Raw genomic sequence first — 13,120 nt, 5'->3', positions numbered from 1 at the left:
GTAGAGGACTAGATTCAGGTCCCAAGCAAGGGTCGGCTGACGCACATGCAGGAAGAGCCTGTCCATACCCTTGAGGAAATGCCCAACCAGCGGGTTCGCAAACACTGAGGTACTCCTCTCTCCCAGATGAAAGGCGGATATGGCCACCAAGTGAATGCTAATGGAGGAAAGGGAGAGGCCCAGTTGTCGTAAGTGAAGCAAATAGTCAAGGACAGCAGGAATTGGAACTCCCAGCGGGTCGTGACCCCTCTGACTCGACTAGATGGAGAAGCACTTCCATTTAGCCAGGTAGATGGCCCTAGTTGACTGTTTCCTGCTACCCAGCAGCTCCTGCCTGACCTGCTGGGAACACTACAATTCCACCGGGTTCAGCCATGGAGCATCCAGGCTGTGAGGTGAAGGGACTCGAAGTTCGGATGGCAGAGGGAGCCCCAGTCCTGTGTGATCAAGTCTGGGAACAGGGGCAGCATCAGGGGGGCCTGAACGGACATGTGCCGGAGTGACATGTACCAATGCTGGCGTGGCCACGCCGGAGCTATCAGGATTACCCTGGCGCGATCCCTGCAAATCTTTAAAAGCACGCTGTTTATCAGGGGGATCAGAGGGAAGGCACAGAGCAGGCCGTCCTCCCATGGCTGAAGGAAGGCATCCGACAGAGACCCCTGACTGCGGCCCAGAAGGGAGCAAAACCGTCGGCACTTCCTGTTTTCCCTGGAGGTAAACAGGTCTAGCCAGGGAAAGCCCCAAAGCTGGAAAATTGAGCACACAATGTCCCATCGAAGGGACCACTCGTGATCCTGGAACGAGTGGCTGAGGGTGTCCGCCAACCCGTTCTGCTCCCTCGGAAGATAGAATGCCGTTAGGTGGGTGGCATTGTGCACGCAGAAATCTCACAGCGCGAGGGCTTCCCTGCAGAGGGGAGAGGAGCGTGCACCCCCCTGTTTGTTGATATAAAAGACTGCCACAGTGCTGTCCGAAAGGACTGAAACACACTTGCCGGCCAGGTGGGACCAGAAGGTCAAACACGCCAGGTGGACCACTCTCAGCTCCCTGACATTGATATGCAACTCTAGGTCCTCTGGCGACCACAAGCCCTGCGTCCTGAGAAGTCCCAGGTGCGCTCCCCAACCTCGATCCGAGGCGTCCATCACCAAGGAGAGGGAGGGCTGTAGGGCAGCAAAAGGAACGCCCATGCAGACTACCCGCGAGGTGAGCCACCACTGAAGCGAGCATAGCACCAAGCAGGGAACGGACACCACAGAGTCCAGGGGGTCCCTGATCGGGCGATAAACTGTCGCCAACCAGGACTGCAGCAGGCGAAGCCGTAGTCTGGCGAGGACCACCACACAGCTGCATGCTGTCATGTGGCCCAACAGCTGGAGGCAAACTTGCGCTGTGGTGACCGGGACGTGGTGCAGTCCGAGGATGAGCTTGGAAATTGCACGGAATCTGGACTCCGGCAGATAAGCTTTGGCGTGTGTGGAGTCCAGAATCGCTCCTATGAACTCTGTGCGTTGCATTGGAGACAGAATGGATTTGGCATCGTTCAAGAGGCGGCCCAGATCGAGAAAGGTCTGCCTGATGAACAGCACCTGGGTCTCTAACTGCTCCATGGAGCGTCCCTTTATGAGCCAGTCATCCAGATAGGGGAATACCTGGATGCCATGCCTGCGCAGGAAGGCCACCAAGACCGCCATGCAGTTCGTGAAGACCCGGGGGGCAGCTGACAGGCCAAATGGGAGCACAGTGAACTGCAGATGGACACTGGACACGACGAACCTGAGGTACCAGCAGTGCTGTGAAATTATAGGCGTCCTTTAAGTCGAGGGCGGCATACCAATCTCCTGGATCCAGGGAGGGGATGATCGAGGACAGGGAGACCATGCAGAACTTGAGTTTTCGCACAAACTTGTTCAGCCGCCGCAAGTCTAGGATGGGTCTCAAGCCCCCTTTTGCCTTTGGTATGAGGAAGTACCAGGAGTAGAAGCCTAAGCCCCTGAGCTCCCGCGAGACTTCCTCCACCGCCCCTGCCTCCGTGAGGTACTTCACTTCTTGAACCAAAGTTGCTCGTGAGAAGGATCCCTGAAGAGGGACGGGGAGGGGGTTGGTGGGGCGGGAGAGAAAAAAACTGGATAGAATATCCCCTCTCTACTGTGCAGAGAACCTATTTGTCTGACGTAATTCTGGACCAGGCACGGTACAAGTGGGACAGACGTGACCCAAAGGTAGGGGTGGAAGGATCCAGAGTCTTGATTGGTAGGTCGTCCTGACCGTACCATCAAATAGGGGGTCTAGGCCCAGATGGTGGTCTCGATTGGCCAGATGCCTGGCCGGATGGGTGACGTTGATGACGCCTCCTGCCATTCCTACCCCGCATGCACCCCAGCTCCTGGCGAGCCTGTGGCTGGTGTGGGTGAGGGGCCGCCTTCAGCCTAAATTGTCTGCGCTGGGTAGCGGAGGTATGCAAGCCCAGCGAGCGAAGCGTGGTCCTCGAGTCCTTTAAACTATGGAGACATTTGTCCATTTTCTCTGAAAACAACGTCTGCCCTTCGAAGGGGAGGTCTTGGATTGTCTACTGGACTTCATAGGGCAGGCCCAAGACCTGGAGCCAGGCGCCCCGTCGCATGACCAAGCCCGTGACCAGGGTGCACGAGGCTGAGTCCGCCACATCTAAGGTGGCCTGGAGGGAGGCTCGAGAGATCAGTTTGCCCTCCTCCACTAGGGCCAAAAATTCTGATCTCGAATCCTGGGGAAGGAGCTCCGCGAACTTCAACATGGCCAAACATGTGTTGTGGCCATATCGGCTTACTATTGCCTGTTGATTGGCAATACGGAGTTGGAGTCCCCCCGTGGAGTACACCTTACTGCCAAAGAGCTCAAGTCTTTTTGCGTCTCTGCTCTTTGGCGTTGACCCCTGGAACCCTTGACACTCCCGCTGGTTAGCTGCATCTACTACCAGTGAGTCCGGGGGAGGGTAGGTATACAGGTGTTCGTGCCCTTTAGAGGGGACGAAGTAGCGCCACTCCGTTCTCTTGGCAGTAGGGGCCAATGAGGCTGGTGTCTGCCATAGGGTGCGGGACGTATCTGCTATCGTCTATCAGCAGAAGGACCATCCTGGATGGCCCTGAGGGGGCCAGGATGTCCACTACAGGGTCCGCGTCCACCTCAATTTCCGCAGCTTGGATTGCGAGGTTCTGAGCTGCTCGCCGGAGCAGTTGTTGGAAGATTTGGGTGTCCTCCAGGGCCGGTGCTGCAGCCGTGCCCGAGACCGCTTCGTCTGGGGAGGAAGATGAGGAAATTACATGGAGTGGCCCTTCCTCCGGTGCATGTGGCCCCTCGGGGTCCTGCAAGCACACGGTATTGAGATAGCGGTGCCAGTTCCAAGTCCAAATGCGGCACCGTGGCCAGTACCAGGGTCGCCAGTGAGCGACTTGGCATATCATGTGGTGCCGATGGAGCCCGAACTAAAGCCGCTGTCAGTGTTGCTGCCCGGTTAGGGGGTGCTGAACTTGACGAAGGCACACCTCTGCCCGGCAACGGTGCCGGTGGGGGAGGCTGCTGTGCCAGCGCCACCAACATAGAGGACACCGAAGCCGATCGTGACCAAGGGCCAAACGCCTGGCCTACCAACTGATGGTAGGCCCAGGGAGTCCAAACGGCCACTGCAAGGGCGGCTGCCATTGTTGCTGCCACTGCGGGTAACCCTGGTGGCTCGCCCCCGACATCGATCTCCTGCTCCGTGACTTGCTGGAGTGATAGGAGTCCGCCTCTGAGTCTGAGGTCTCTGAGTATGAAGACCTGGAGGGAGCAGCGCCCTGCGCTGAAGGTGAGCAGTGCCGAGGCGGCGGGGAGCCTCTCCTCTGGTCTGGTGCCGCCTTTGCAGCTCGGTGTGGGGAGGGAGGCGATAGCATGGCTGGCTTGCCTCTTGATTGTACTGGTGGGCAAACCACAGTAGGCAACTCCCTACGATGCGGGGAGGTCGGTGCTGGGAGACCCATCAGGTCTGATGCCACCTCGAACGCATTCGGCGTCGATGGGGGGCATATGTCTCTGCTGAGGCCCAGAGAATTGGGCTGGTCCGGACTCGACCGCCCTCTCTGCAGTGTGGGAGTCGACGGAACCTCGGGGAGCTGTAGCAAAGCCTGTCCACTTAGCCCCACTGGCGGAGTCGGCCTCGGGTCCTGGTGGGGAGACCGATCCCTCACCGGCTTCTTTCTCTTGGCGGGCATTGGCGAAGGTGAGTGGTGCTGCATTGAGGCCGACTTCCTATGATCTGACTCCGCCCGGTGCTGGGTCTTGGATGACTTGGGCTGGGCCCCAAGTCCTCATGCCGATGCCGGTACACTCTGCATCAAGGACGACATGCTGGGGCCTGCCTCGGCTGGCTCTGGGTCCGATGGTGGTTGCAGGGCCGCCTCCATCAGGAAGACTCTAAGTCTTTGAGCCCTGTTCTTAAGAGTTCACGGGCAGAAGCCTCTACAGATAGAGCATCGGTCCTTTTGGTGGTTCTCTCCGAGGCACCTCAAGCACGCAGAGTGCAGGTCACTCTTAGGCATGAATTTCCCGCAGTCCTTACAGAGTTTGAACCCGGGGGACCTGGGCACGCCCCCAGTGGGCGACGAAGACTGGGGGGGGGAACCCCCAACTACGAAAACTATATACAAAGATCTATCTAACTAACTAACTAACTGGATACATGAACTAAACGGTACGGATAGGACATTGCCAGATTGCTATGCAAGAGAAGTTCCAGCTAGCCGTCACCGGCGGTAAGAAGGAACTGAGGGGGTGGAGGGTCGGCGGGCCCCTTTATAGGGCACCGTGGTGGCGCCACTCCAGCGGGCACCCAGAACAACCCTACGGATGCTGCTAGGGGAAAATCTTCTGGCTGGCGTGCACGCGGCACGCACACACCTACTTTGAATGGACATGAACAACCACTCGAAGAGCAACAACTGTTCTGGGACAGCGAAGATGCCCTCAGAAGGAGCTTGGTCTCGGCACTTAATGGAATATGAGGGATCCTGTCTGCCAAACCGATGGAACTGCAGTAGGCACAGTCTGTATCACATCTCTGGAAAACAAAGTTGGTACCTTGGGTAGCCAAGGCTCTCGACGATTGCTTTTTGTCAGTACTGACAAATTCGGAGATTTGTGCTTCAGAGGTACCAAAGTCCCCACTGCTGCTGAATTGGTGCTGACAGAGCCCTAGACTTATGAGTTCTCTTCTCATGCTCCTGAGACTTAGTCTTGGGCAGAGCTTAAAGACTTGCTCATTTTAGGCAGGGCTGAGTCCAATTTCTGTGAAGTGGATTTAGTTTCATACTTATGAGAACACTTCCTGCTCTCCTGTCAAGATCCCATGAGCTATCTGTTGGGGGTAGACTCCCTCACTCCTAAGTCAGATCTCGCAGCAGGAGATACACTCCTTGCTGAGTAAGGCCAATATAGGGGAGGGGAGGGGGGCTAAATCCCTGGACTGGAAATCATTGCAGCTTTATGGCATTGTCCTTTAGGTGCTTCCTAAGGCAAACTTCCCGCCCTTCCTGAGTATGACAGGGGAACAAATAGCAGATATTGCACTTTGCTGCAATGTGGGCTTCCCCAAGACAGTAAAAGCAGCATTGGTGGTTGTCGCTGCTCGAGAAGGACCATGGGCAGGAAAGCACAAATTTTGAAGCCCAGAGTTCTGGACACAGCCCAGTACCCAAAACAGAGTACAGGGTAGGAGGCACTCTCCAGGTCAGGGAGTCTAACTAACTATAAAACACGAAAACTATCCGATAAACCTTTAAACTCTAAAAACTTGGAAAACTATTTACAGATATATATGCTCACAGATAAAGTAACAAAGCTTGGGACCCTGCAGGTTCCAATCTGGACCATGCAGCAGTGAGAAGGAACTGGAGAGGCGGTCAGCCCTCCCTGCTCTTAATCTCCTTATCAGAGGCACAAGGTGAACAAGGGCGCATGTGTGGACCAGTGGACATCGCTTTCAAAATTCTCCGGCTCTGGGCACATGGAGCACATACGCACCTACAGTGGAATACACTTAGGGACAAGCACTCGAAGAATCATTATGAAGAATCAGGAAGAGTGCTTCTAAACTCTTCCCACCTTCCTGATGGTCACCAGTAAGGCCTCCTTAATCAACAACCAGAAAAGAGAAACAAACTATAGACTTGAAGGGGATGAGGAAGAAAGTTCTGCAAAAACAAACGAGCCTTCAGACTGGGACCACTTTCTGCCGTCTACCTAAAATATTTCTGGCTGACCTCATGAACTGATTAACCACATTGGGAAAACCTTTCAATGGGACCCCTGCTGGCATCCCTAAAGCAGATATCTGTCTCCTCAGGGTTTCATAGGCTGTTCCTTACTCAAAGTCTTCCTGGGAAAATTCCTATACTAGAAGAGGGCAAACATCTACCTGCCATCTTTTATTCCTGAACCAGAAATGGAACTTTCCCCAAGTGTCGGGTTAGGTTCTGTTTGTCTAAGCTGTATTTGATGTTAGGTTTGTGGACATTACCCTATTGGTCTGAGAGTTCCTGGTGAATTAGGGATCTCTCTTCAAAAACCAATCCTTTAACAAATGGAGTGTTTTTCTATTTAGGGTGAGGAGTCCCTGGAGAATATGTGAGACACCAGAGCTGAGCCAGAAGGCTGAGGATCAGATCAAGGGGAAGGCGTTTCTCAGACTGGTCCAATTAGTAATTTTAAGTATCACGAACAGCAGCGTCAACTTGGCACAATCAAAGCTGCTCCATCTGATCTGAGTTGCCTCAGAACCCAAGGAATCAGAACAAAAGGGGGATGACATATTAGAAGCTTCTGTCCCCACTCCTAACCTATGGCAAAAACAAAATGGCACCCTCCTTTAGTAACAGATGCAAAACCTGGGACTTGTGATATTCTTGGTTGCTGTGAACAGATCTGATGTTGGTGTCCACCAGTATTTACTGGCTTTAAAGCACACTTTAAAGCAACTCCCATTCCCCTGCAAACAGAAAAGACGGTTACTCACCTTTGTAACTGTTGTTCTTCGAGATGTGTTGCTCATATCCATTCCAGTTAGGTGTGCGCGCCGCACGTGCACGCTCGTTGGAAGATTTTTACCCTAACAACTCCGGTGGGTCGGCAGGTTGCCCCCTGGAGTGGCGCCACTATGGCGCTGGATATATACCCCTGCCGACCCGACCGCTCCTCAGTTCCTTCTTGCCGGCTACTCCGACAGTGGGGAAGGAGGGCGGGTTTGGAATGGATATGAGCAACACATCTCGAAGAACAACAGTTACAAAGGTGAGTAAATGTCTTTTCTTCTTCGAGTGATTGCTCATATCCATTCCAGTTAGGTGATTCCCAAACCTTACCTAGGCGGTGGGGTTGGAGTGAGATGTCGCAGAGTGCAACACGGCGGAGCCAAAGGCTGCGTCATCCCTAGACTGCTGAACCAGGGCATAGTGAGAGGCAAAGGTGTGGACCGAGGACCAGGTCGCTGCACGACAGATTTCATGAATGGGCACGTGAACGAGGAAAGCAGTCGATGAGGCCTGAGCCCTGGTGGAGTGCGCAGTCATGTGGCTCGAGGGAATTTGAGCCAAGTCGTAACAGGAGCAGATGCATGATGTTACCCAGGAGGAAATCCGCTGCGAGGAGACAGGTAGCTCCCTGATGCACTCAGCCACCGTGACAAAGAGTTGGGGGGTTCTGCGGAATGGCTTAGTTAGCTCGATATAAAAAGCGAGCACTCTCCGGACGTCTAGGGAGTGTAGCTGCTGTTCCCTGTGAGACAAATGCGGTTTTGGGGATCTCCTGGTTAACGTGGAAGGCCGATACCACTTTGGGGAGAAAGGCCCGATCTGGTCGTAATTGCACCTTGTCCCTGTGGAACACAGTATACGGGGGATCCACCGTGAGGGCCAGAAGCTCCGAGACCCGTCTCGCGGACGTGATGGCCACCAGGAGCGCGGTTTTCCAGGAGAGGTATAGAAGGGAGCAAGTTGCTAACGGTTCGAAAGGAGGGGACATGAGTCTGGCAAGAACCAGGTTAAGGTCCCATGTAGGGGCAGGGCGGTGTACTTGAGGGTAGAGGTGCTCTAGGCCTTAAGGAACTTAGACACCATCGGATGAGAAAACATCGAGCGGCCATTCTCCCCTGGGTGGAAGGTAGAGATGGCCGCCAAATGGACCCTCAGAGATGATACCGCCAGGCCCTGTTGTTTGAGGGACCACAGGTAATGCAAGATGTTGGAAATGGAGCCCTCGGTGGGAAGGAAGTTCCGCTCCATGCGCCAGCACGCAAAACGCTTCCACTTGGCCAAATATGTTGCTCTAGTGGAAGGCTTCCTGCTACCCAGGAGCACCTGTTGCACTGGGGTGGAGCAACGCAGCTCAGACTGGGTCAGCCACGCAGGAGCCATGCCATAAGGTGGAACGACTGAAGGTCCGGGTGATGGAGCTTACTGTGGTCCTGGGTGATCAGATCCAGGTGAAGAGGCAGGGGAACAGGGTCGGCTATGGATAGGTCTAGCAACATGGTGTACCAGTGCTGCCGAGGCCACGCTGGAGCTATCATGATCAAGCGGGCTTTGTCCCTACATGCTTTCAGTAGGACCTTGTGGATGAGCGGAAATGATGGAAAGGCGTAGAGCAGGTGCGTCGTCCACAGCACAAGGAAGGCGTCCGCCACTGAACCCGGTGAAAGGCCTTGAAAGGAGCAGAACGTCTGGCATTTCCTGTTCCCGCAAGATGCAAAGAGGTCCATCCGGGGAAACCCCTACTTCCGGAAGAGCGAAAGAGCAACGTCCAGGCGAAGGGACCATTCGTGGGAAAGGAAGGATCTGCTGAGGCAATCCGCCAGTGTGTTCCGGACTCTGGGGAGAAAGGTCGCAGTGAGGTGTATAGAATGGGCTATGCAGAAGTCCCATAGTTGCAAGGTCTCTTGACATAGGGGTGAAGATCTCGTGCCGCCCTGCTTGTTTATATAGTGCATGGCCATTGTGTTGTTGGTGAATACCGACAACACAACGGCCCTGTAAGTGTTGTCAGAATGTCTGACAAGCGAGGCAGACCACTCTCAGCTCCCGCACGTTGATGTGGAGGTCCAGCTTGTGAGATGACCAAAGGCCTTGGGTGCGTAGGTGCCCGAGGTGGGCCCCCCAACCAAGGGATGATGCATCTGTTGTCAGGGACGCTGAGGGTTGGGGCGGATGGAACGGGACCCCGCACACACCATGGAGGGATCCAGCCACCACTGGAAGGAGTTTAGGATGGTCGAGGGAATGGTGCAGACCACGTCCATAGGATCCCTGGCTGGACGGTATTGTGGGTTGAGCCAGGACTGGAGGGGCCATAGGCGCAGTCTTGCGTAGTTCGTTACAAACGTGCAGGCTGCCATGTGGCCCAAGAGAGCGAGGCAAGAGCGTACCGAAGTCAGCGGCACTGCTTGCAGCCTCTGGATGATGGCTGTCATAGTCTGGAACCGTGACAGTGGTAGACAGGCTTTGGCCAGAGTCGAGTCCAGGGTGGCACCAATAAACTCTATCCTCTGAGTGGGGATTAGAGTCGATTTTTCCACATTGATCATTAAACCTAGATGTAGGAAAAGGTTCTTGACAATGCAGATGTGACTGAGGACTCGCGTCTCGGAAGTCCTGCGGATAAGCCAGTCGTCTAGATACGGAAAGACATGTATCCGACTGCGGCGAAGGTGGGCGGCGACTACAGCCATACATTTGGTGAATACTCTTGGGGCTGTAGAGAGGCCGAACGGGAGGACCGAGAATTGGAAATGTTGCCGGTTGACCACGAACCGGAGGAACCTCCTGTGAGGTGAGAAGATGGCTGTGTGGAAGTAGGCATCTTGCATGTCGAGGGCGGCATATCAGTCTCCAGGATCCAGGGATGGGATAATGGTCCCCAGGGATACCATACGGAACTTCAACTTTACCATGTACCAGAGGATTGATCTGAGACCTCCCTTCGCCTTGGGGATTAAAAAGTGGCAGGAATAAAACCCCTTGCCCCGCTCGTGCTCTAGTACCTCCTCTATGGCTCCTTTGGCGAGGAGCGTTTGCACCTCGTGTAGGAGGAGTTGCTCGTGAGAGGGGTCCCTGAAGAGGGACGAGGGAGGGAGTGGAAGGGGGGGGTTGAAATAAATTGTAGGTGGTATCCAAGTTCCAAGGTGCATAGGACCCAACGATCTGATGTTAGCTGGGACCACGCAGGGAGGAAAAAGGAAAGCCGGTTGGAAAAGGGCGGGGACGGATCCTTTAAAGAAACTGGTACAACGCCCTCGGGCGCACTTTCAAAAGGAAGGTTTTGGCCCGCAGGAAGGCTTGGAGGAGCTTTGGTTCTGACCCACTTGGTTGCCTGATTGCCTTCGGCAGCCGTTTCTGCCTCGCCATCTGGCGAAGTTTTGTCTCTGCCGGGGTTGAGGGTAAGGGTGGTGCTGTTGGGGTCGGAAGGGCCTGCGCTGAGTTACCGGCGTGTGCATCCCTAATGAGCGCATAATGACCCTGTTGTCTTTTAGGCTTTGCAGCCTAGGGTCAGTTGTGTCTGAAAATAGCCCTTGGCCCTCAAATGGAAGGTCCTGAATAGTCTGCTGGAGCTCCGGGGGGAGGCCGGAGACCTGCAGCCATGAGATACGGCGCATAGTCACGCCAGAGGTCAGAGTCCTGGCGGCTGAGTCCGCAGCGTCCAGGAAAGTCTGGAGGGAAGTTCTCGCGACCTTTTTCCCTTCATCGAGTATCGCCGAGAACTCCTGTCATGCGTCCTGTGGAAGCAACTCCTTGAATTTGTCTGCTGCCGCCCAGGTGTTGTAGCTGTAGCGGCTAAGGAGGGCTTGCTGATTGGACACGCGGAGTTGGAGGGCCCCTGCAGAGTAGACCTTTCGCCCGAGCAAGTTCATATGCCTTGCGTCCTTTGATTTAGGGGCTGGGGCCTGCTGGCCATGGCGCTCCCTCTCGTTGACCGACTGGATGATGAGGGAGCAAGGAGGAGGGTGGACATACAGGTATTCATAAGCCTTGGAGGGCACCATGTATTTGCGCTCTACTCCTCGTGCAGTGAGCGGAACAGAAGCTGGAGACTGCCAGATCGTAGTGGCGTTGGCTTGTATGGTCTTAATGAATGGGAAGGCCACTCTAGTGGGGGCATCCGATCACAGAATGTCCACCACTGGGTCTTGTATCTCCGGGACCTCCTCGGCCTGCGAGTTCATGTTCTGTGCAACACGCCTGAGGAGGTCCTGGTGGGCCCTGAGGTCAAGCGGAGGCGGGCTGGCAGATGAGGTTTCAGCTACAGCCTCGTCAGGGGAGGATGAAGAGGAGAGACCTGGAATGATCGGGTCAGACGAGGGCTCCGCCTGGTGGACCGTGTCTGTCTCCCTGGGGAGCTCGGAGTCCTGAGGCTGGGTCAACCCTTCCTCCATAGGAGGAGGAGGAGGACGGGTAATCATGACCTCCGGCACCCTATGTTCTGAGGCATTCGAGCACGATGGATCTGATTGAGGGCTTTGGGCCTGATGGTACGCCCAAGGCGTCCAGAATCCCCACTGCTGCGGTCCATGATCTTGAGGCTGGAGCTCATGGAACAAGGCAGCAGGCACGTCAGTGTCGGGGGCGTATGCACTGTCCGCCTGAGAAGACACGGACGGGTGTCGGGACGGCCATGGAGGAGCCGAACGAGGCTGGTATGAGTCTCTCGCTCCCGTCGCTGGCGACCTCCTCGGTGCTGGGGATATAGGTACCGGGAATCATATTGGTGCTGAGACTGAGACCGGGACCTGCAACCAGCGTGGTGCCTGGAGGTCGACCTGGATCTCGAACGTCTGTGGCGAGACTGGCTGCGAGAGTCTCGGTGCCGGGAGTGGTGCCAAGAGTACTGGGCGGGAGAGGTGGATCTGCGCTGTGAGTACGACCGGTACCGCCTCTGTGAGCGGTGACGGGACTGCGAGCAGCGTTGAGATCGGGACCGTCCATTAGACCTTGAACGGTGCCGGGACCTGGATCGAGATCGGTGCCGGCTCGTCGATTCCAGCGAAGGAGGTCTCATAGCGGCCTCTTGCCTCTAGAACACAGAACCCACACCGGCGGTGCCGGGGGTTGAGGCAGGGCAGACTCAGTCATTGCAATCAGGTCCCTGGCCGAGGAGAATGTCTCTGGCGTGGAGGGGACAGTCAGCTCGACCATGGGTCTCATCGGGGAGCTCTCCAGGACCGGACTCGACAGCCCTCTTGGGACCGGAGTCGACGGTACCACAGTCGTCGGTGCCACGGCAGGAGTAGGTGCCGGGCGATCCAAACGAGTCTGCGCCGAAGGCGTGGAGGAAGCTGACGGCCTTCGGTCAGGTCCCTGTGCTGGAGAAGGCCGGTGCCGAGGTGTCTTGGAGGAGCTGGCGTGCTCCGGTGCTGGAGAAGCGCTGTCAGTGCTCAGTAACGAGGACGGAGGGTTAAGAGCTGACTCCATAAGGAGAGTCTTTAAACGGAAGTGCCTGCGGCTCTGGTGTTACAGATCTCACAAACGCAGGTCTGGGCATCAGAATTCAGCTTGCATGCGGCCATGGTAAGTCATTGTCTTTAGGCTTCTCCAGCCTTCATATACACAGTGCCCTCTGATGCTTCTTTCCTGTTAACATGCAGCAGCAGAAGCCAACCCCCCATCCAATTCTTTAGGATGATTGCTTTACCCCTCCCACCACCGTAGGGCTGGTATCATGGAAGATCACTGCTAATCACCCCCCTTTCCGTCCCCCACCGCGTGGCTGGTAGCTGGGACGATTCCTGCCAGCCAAACGCAAAAAAGCTTAGCACTATCCTTCCTCCCCTCCCCCGGCTTGGCTACGTGCAAGGAAGGATTTCTTTTAAGCAACAGCCCAGTAGGAAAATGGCCATCTTTGTCCCCTTAATTAAATTCCTGAATTTCAACCAGGTTACCATGAATGATATCACTCTCCTGAGGATAACACAGTGAGATAAAAAACGGATGTTTCTTGAATGCCAGCAACCACCGGGACCATACGCAGCTATGCTTTGTCATGCAATGATACTCGATTACTTGCTACATGCATGACGTGGTAAAGTGTCCTACCATGGTGGACGGAACAAGGCTGCCTTACC

At 55.3% G+C, this 13,120-nt stretch overlaps 1 protein-coding gene across 5 annotated transcripts in view; it reads right to left on the bottom strand.

Annotated features, from left to right (window-relative positions):
- Positions 1-13,120, bottom strand: part of MPP7 (membrane palmitoylated protein 7) — a 360,464-nt gene that overhangs the window by 68,268 nt on the left and 279,076 nt on the right. The gene's annotated exons all lie outside the window — the stretch shown is intronic.

The sequence above is a fragment of the Gopherus evgoodei genome, chromosome 2 (genome assembly GCF_007399415.2).
Source record: "Gopherus evgoodei ecotype Sinaloan lineage chromosome 2, rGopEvg1_v1.p, whole genome shotgun sequence".
In the NCBI taxonomy this organism is placed as follows: Eukaryota; Metazoa; Chordata; order Testudines; family Testudinidae; genus Gopherus; species Gopherus evgoodei.
Note: the sequence above shows the minus strand (reverse complement) of the source record. Positions and strands in the feature narration are given on the sequence as shown.